Here is a 6,588-nt window from a genome sequence, read left to right as displayed (position 1 = left end):
TGTGTGTGTGTGTGTGTGTGTGTGTGTGTGTGTGTGTGTGTGTGTGTATGTCTGAGGCCAGATCCAAACTCAGGTCCTCCAGACTCCGGGGCCGGCACTCTACTCACTGGGCTACCTAGCTGCCCCTGGTCACATGTATTTTAAAACAATATAACTTTCTAGCATAATATCTACTTTAAAAACTTGTTAATATTCTTTCCCCACCTTCCTAAAAATGACTTCATATTGATTTTGTATAAACTTATCTGAGTATCTTCTTTCTTATAGAATGTAACCTCCCTGAGGGTAGGAGTTGTTTCTCTTCTGTCTTTTGGTCCCTAGCATTGTGTCCTGTAGATATTAGATGTTTAATAAATTTTATTGAATGATTTTAATAGTAATAAAACAGAGAAAATTTAAGAGGTCTTAAAATATTTTTTCATTAAGCTTCCAGAACTGAAGCAGACCAAAATTTAGTCTTATTTAAATTTTGTCATCTTATAAAACATTATTATTATAAATACTTTTAAATTGGTTATAGAGTAAAATATACATTACATTTATTTTTCAATATTTCCCCATTTTTCTTATCACAAGCATAATTAATATATATACATGTATATATACTTATTTAACAGAGAATATATGAACTTTTTAAAAGTCCATCACCCTAAATATAAATGTTTAATTTTTTTAAAACAACAAATTTCTAAAATAAGTACTAATGTTAATCATAATGTTTGTAACTCATTTCATGTATATTTGAACATACACATTTTTCTCTGGTATTAAAAAGCAATTTCACAATTCATTACTGAAAGGCTACCCCTCGCCACCCCCCCCATATTAGCTACAGAGAAAACCCCAGATCTTCTTTATACATGTCTCTCTCAGTTCTACTTTAAAAGCATCTTTAGATTCTGAACACATCAAAATAAAAGAATCACTAGTCAGATACTAAGTGGGATTCACTGAAACACAATGTTAGTTCTAATGGGTGGATGATTGTGTTTGGTCTTTTGAAACTTTGAAGTATAGGTAAGTCTTGATCACACAAATTAATAAATCCTAAAGCTGGAGTTAACAATAACCATTACACCCAAATTCTGCAGCTTAGCCCAGCCAATTTTTCAAAAGGTCAGGTTGTGAACTGGAGAAGATCAGGGAGGTCCACCGCATAGCTTTGTTGCCAGGCATCTCTCGTCTGGATTGTTGCAGGCATTTATTAGTATTCGTCAGCAGACTCAACAAAGCAAACAAGAAATTCAAGCACGAATAATAAAATGAAATGCTGCTATATAACCCTTTGTCATTCAGCAAATATGGGACTTTTTAGCTACATTGTTCCTAAACCTGGGTTACTACTTTAATTTTTCTCCACAGTGCTGCTGAATGAGTATGCATGTGTGTTAAATGCAGAACTCCCCTAACAACTGCAGGACTGCCATTTAATCTGTTGGTGGATGGACCATTTCCTGTGGGAACCCTAGCTATGATTTCAAGACCCACCAAATAAATCTCAGATTAAGATTCCAAATGAAACCTGCCTTTGGAAGATAAAAAAATGTCAAGATGGCTATAGACAGTAAAATTATACATTATCTAGGTGTTGCATGATGACTCAGATGTCCTCTTTTTTTGTTTACATTTTCCCAGATATCACAACTACACAAAGTATTCATCAAATGTCACACTTTCATAATATTAGAGGCATCATTAAAACTGTTTGGCTAAGGCCAAAAGTGTTTAAGGAGTAAAAGTGTTTAGGCAGTAGCTCAAAAGTGTATTTGTGCAAAGTCAAAGAATAAATTTACATATCAGCAGCAGCTCATAAGGGATAGGTAAATATTCTGTTTATCACTCATAATTAAGGTTAGTTTAAATATAGGGTTCCATGCTATCAATACAGTTTATGTAGAATTATGAAATAATTTTCAAATTGAAAACTGGTTGTTTATTCAAATTTACCCTTTTCTCCATAAAATAAATGAATAAAAGGGAAAGGTACATTCCTTTTTACTTCTTAGGCTCTTAGTAAAATGTTGCACACTGTGACAAGTATACTGTCCGTCAAACATTTTAAAATGTGAAGGTGCCAAAAATTTTTGGCAGAACAATCTTAGAAAAGTAATGTGTTGTTTTTTTTTAATTAATTGTTCATTTTAGATGACCAATATTGGTAAAGGGGGAAAAAAGGAAAAGGTCACTTGTGGTAATAAGGGGCCAGCAAAAAAATTCACACAGGGCAAATGGTCTATTAAAGATGCAAGTGAACCCTCTGATAATGGTTTATTGCATTCCCTAGAGATCAAGGACTGCTTTTTTAATGAAATTTTTTTGTTACGTATTTGCTCATCTTACCTGTCCTAATGCAGCTCTGTCCTGATCTTAAGCTCTGTACTAGTAGATAATAAAATACAAGCAATGCTTTCTAGACAGAAACAGTCATATTTCTTATACTGTAAATATTGTTAATTATAATTCTGAAAATGACAGAGAAAGGAAGACTGATCACCATTTGTTCTATCATGATACTAACATTTACTTAAAATATAATGGAGTACAATAAAAATGGGAAGAGTTTCAAATTATAAAAATTCTTCACACCAATTTTACTTGGTAATATACTCTATTGTATATTTCATACAATATATGCAGATCTACATACAGATCTATGTTCATACAATGTATGCAAGTTGAAACATTTGTGAACACAAAGGAATAAGCCCTGAACTCTTGGGTACGAAGTATTAGCTCTGTTTTTCCCAATCTTATAGTCAATGTATTTTGGTTAGTTCAACAAAACTAATAGTAAATATTATCTCATTGTCACAAAGAGGTAGGCCTTGATGCTTGTGAACTTTTGAGAGAAGAGAAGAAAAAAATATGATTTCAAGAAGAAAATCTGAATATAATTATACTTAATGTTGATTACAAGTTCTTCTTGTAAATATAGTAATAAATATAAATATAGTAATAACTACAAGCTAGTTATCTATACTTAAAAACTATGCTAGCTAATTAAGTAACAATAAATATGACATTGAAATAAGTTTAACTTAATATTGCTCATTGCTAAAAATTACAGACTTCCCAAAACAAAGCCAATCACTATGAACCCAAAATGAATATGAAAAATCAATCTATGTTTTAATCATTTTGGGGCATTTTCAAATACCATAGTTACATTTACGAAGGAGCAAAAAAATCCTCCAAATTGCAGATTAGAACAATGAACTACAAAATAATTTTTATCAGTAAAATTTCAAGGTATAGGTTCATCTGATTTAATTTTAAGTTTATATTTCTTTTCCTTGCACAATTCTAAAAGCAACAAAAAATATCTTCTGGAAACTATCACTCAAAGGCTTGATACTCATAAACTTTTTCAAGAAAAACGACAATATGAATTTATTAAGTGACTTTAAAAAGTACGGATGCAATATTAAAAGTTCTATAAAATTCTTTTTCAACTTTGATATTTTACAAAAATTATTAACCACGTAACAACAGACAGACCATCAGATAAAAATCTACTGCTCTAATTTTATTAGGAGTCGTTAACTCTAGTACAGGAATTCTCCAGAGAACCCTCTGAAGGGTCCGTGAATTTGGAAAGGGGCGGAAAAAAAATATGTATCTTTATTTAAATATATTTTTTCCAATCCTATATATTTCATTTAGTGGATTTAAAGTCATTATTCTGAAAGATGATCCATAGGCTTCACCACATTGCCAAAGGGATTTATAACACAGAAATGGTTAAGAATCACTACATTAGTATAATTTCAACTAGTAGAAGCATGGACTAAAACCCTTAATAAACTTAAAACATGTGAACCAACTTTTGCTGATTCAAAGCTCTGAAATCAAAACAACCCTAAAAATTAACTAGTTTCCTACAGAAGGGTTTCCAAACCATCAATTATACTATGTAATTTTGCTAGCATAGACTTGGGCACAAAGTTTGATGATTTAAACGTTATTTAAAATTAAAAATGCTACTACTTTTCCTCATTAAAATTTTCCTACCAATTAACACAAATTATTACTAACAGAAATTATTATTTCAACATAAAGTTTATCACAAACTTTATATATTACGAAATTTTGTCTTCTTTGAAATGCATGTTCTTGTTCTGTTTTGTTTTGGTCAGTTGTTTTTTTTTAGGCCTAAAGATAATATCGTAGTTAAAGGAGGCATAAAATCAGATATCCCCAGAAGCCAACTTGATTTAATAAATGTATTTAAAGGAATGGATTTCTTTTCCATAATGGACTATATCCTCAATCGTTTTTCAATTGGAGTCTGCACATTTCCTCTGGAAATGAATCACTCTTTTTTGGCTAGCTGCCAATGGTCCTGAACCACTCTCTCAAGTATTCTTAGATGGTAATGTGTGAGAAGCCACTATCACTCTATTAAACTAGGTCCTGTGGAGATAAACAGTAAATTTAATCAGCCCTAAGACATGTCTTTTTTAACCTCTCCTAAGGCACATGGATAATGAAATATAATCAAATTCATATTTGCTATAAAATGCATATAAAATCTTCTCGGATACCATTAGTGTTGAGATTTTGAATTGAAATAGTAATTTCAATACTGGCAAAAGTTTGTTTTACCCTAAATGAATACCATTAGTTCTATATGCTATCATCTATAATAATAAAATATGTGCTGTATCAAGTACTTATGAATTTTAAAGGCATCCTTATTTCATATATATGATCATATTGAGTGCCTCTATAGAATTTAAATCAATTTCAAATATTTCTATTTAATAATATTAACATCTAAATCATTTAGGGATAGATAGATGTTATTCCACTTATCACACTTACTGTTATTTTCATGTTCTATTTTCACAGGAATTTAAAATAAGAGGTTTATCATGAAATACCACACTTTGAAGACTTAAAATTGTAACATATTATTGATGAAAAATTACCCACAACTGGCATAAAATACATCATTAAAGAGGTATATTGAAGAAAAAGGAGATGAGCCATTCATGAAATCAGAGTAAGCAATAATGGGCACATAAGCCACATACTCTGGTACGACTATGAGTGGCGCTCTTCCAGAGGATTTAGGAAGATGCATCAAAGAACCACACAGGATGAGAAGGCCTAGAGAGAGTTCCACCCTTGTATGGACGACCCACATCTGAGAAGATCACAGATTCATTGAAATAAAGTTTGTAAAACACAAAGTTTGGGGTTCTTATAATTACTTATTTAGAGAGATGGTGCTGTTACTCTATCCACTGAAAACAATTTAGCAATTTCAACTTTTACTTTAAGGTCATTCATTCAGCAAATGCAAGTTAATCTAGGTATTGCTTTCAATGTAATCACAAGGCAGTAATTTATTTCCTCAAATGATTTAGTCATACATGATTACTACTAATTATTTTTTCTTGATCCTGGAAACCAGAAACATCTTCAATGTCCTTTTTCCTATTTCCTTCCAGTCTGACTTAAAAATTATAATGTATTTATTCTTATGTACACTAATACATGCATACTACATTTTTAGATTCAAAACCTATTTTTTAGGCCATTCAACCCATGACAACTTAAAGGTGCTTACTAGCAGAAAAGTATTATAGAGTGGGAAGTGTAGAAAATGACTGTGATATAAAGACAAAAAGACCCAATTAAACATATTTTAAATAAAATTTAACATGACAAAGAAATATAGCTCTTTACATATACATTATGAAATAATAAAAATCGGAAATTATCCTAAAGAAAGAAACTCAGGAAATTAAAACATTATCTAAGTTTCTCTTAGCTTTGAAAAACTATCATATCTTCACTATTTTTAAACAGATAGAAAATATTTAGTGTATGGCTGACTTAATTTGTTTTCATTAGTTACTATAGCACAGTTAACCTTTTTAACCTTTCTTAGTATATACTGACCCCTAAAGGTTTTAAATTTTAATAAACTACATACTTTTAAAATCCCTTAAAATGAGAACAACTAATATCTGACCTCACTATCAACTCCCAAAATATAAACCTATTAATTATCAGAGATATCTACTCAAAAATTTCATTATCAATTTCTACAGGACTGCAGAATGATGAACTTTAAAATGATTAGCAAAAAATTAGGACTTAAAAAAAAAAAACCTTTGGAATTCATGGAAGCCAGGAACTTCTATTGATCTATGACAGCTCCCTCAATGAAAGAACAACATTTGTACTATTAATTATAAAATATATTTCAAAGCTATAATTTACTCATGACCTAAGTAGGCTAAATATGTGAAGTGATAGTCTTCTTTGTTATTTATAATACATTTTATAAGACAACTATATGCTGTATTTGCTATGTTAAGGTTTTGTTCAGCTAACTTTTTTTTAAAAAGAGTAAGCAGAAACTACTCTGGTGAACATTTGTTGGACAAATCTTTGAAACAATGTCATATGTAAGGAAAAATTTTATATGCTGAACCAAACTGCTAGAAGGGAGAACAAGAAAACAAAAATGTCATATAATACTATACAGAAAGCATCACTTGAAAAAAAATTAAGGAGATTCATATTTTCCTTAATATATACTCTAAGGTTTCAATTTTGAAAAAACTAAATATT

General features: G+C 30.4%; 1 protein-coding gene across 18 annotated transcripts in view; it reads right to left on the bottom strand.

Annotated features, from left to right (window-relative positions):
- MIPOL1 (mirror-image polydactyly 1) overlaps positions 1–6,588 on the bottom strand; it is a 567,089-nt gene that overhangs the window by 477,684 nt on the left and 82,817 nt on the right. The gene's annotated exons all lie outside the window — the stretch shown is intronic.

The sequence above is a fragment of the Petaurus breviceps genome, unplaced genomic scaffold (assembly GCF_028583685.1).
Source record: "Petaurus breviceps papuanus isolate PSGF00001 unplaced genomic scaffold, PetGlider_PUasm1.0 164, whole genome shotgun sequence".
NCBI lineage: Eukaryota > Metazoa > Chordata > Mammalia > Diprotodontia > Petauridae > Petaurus > Petaurus breviceps.
This window is presented reverse-complemented; position numbering and strand designations above follow the sequence as displayed.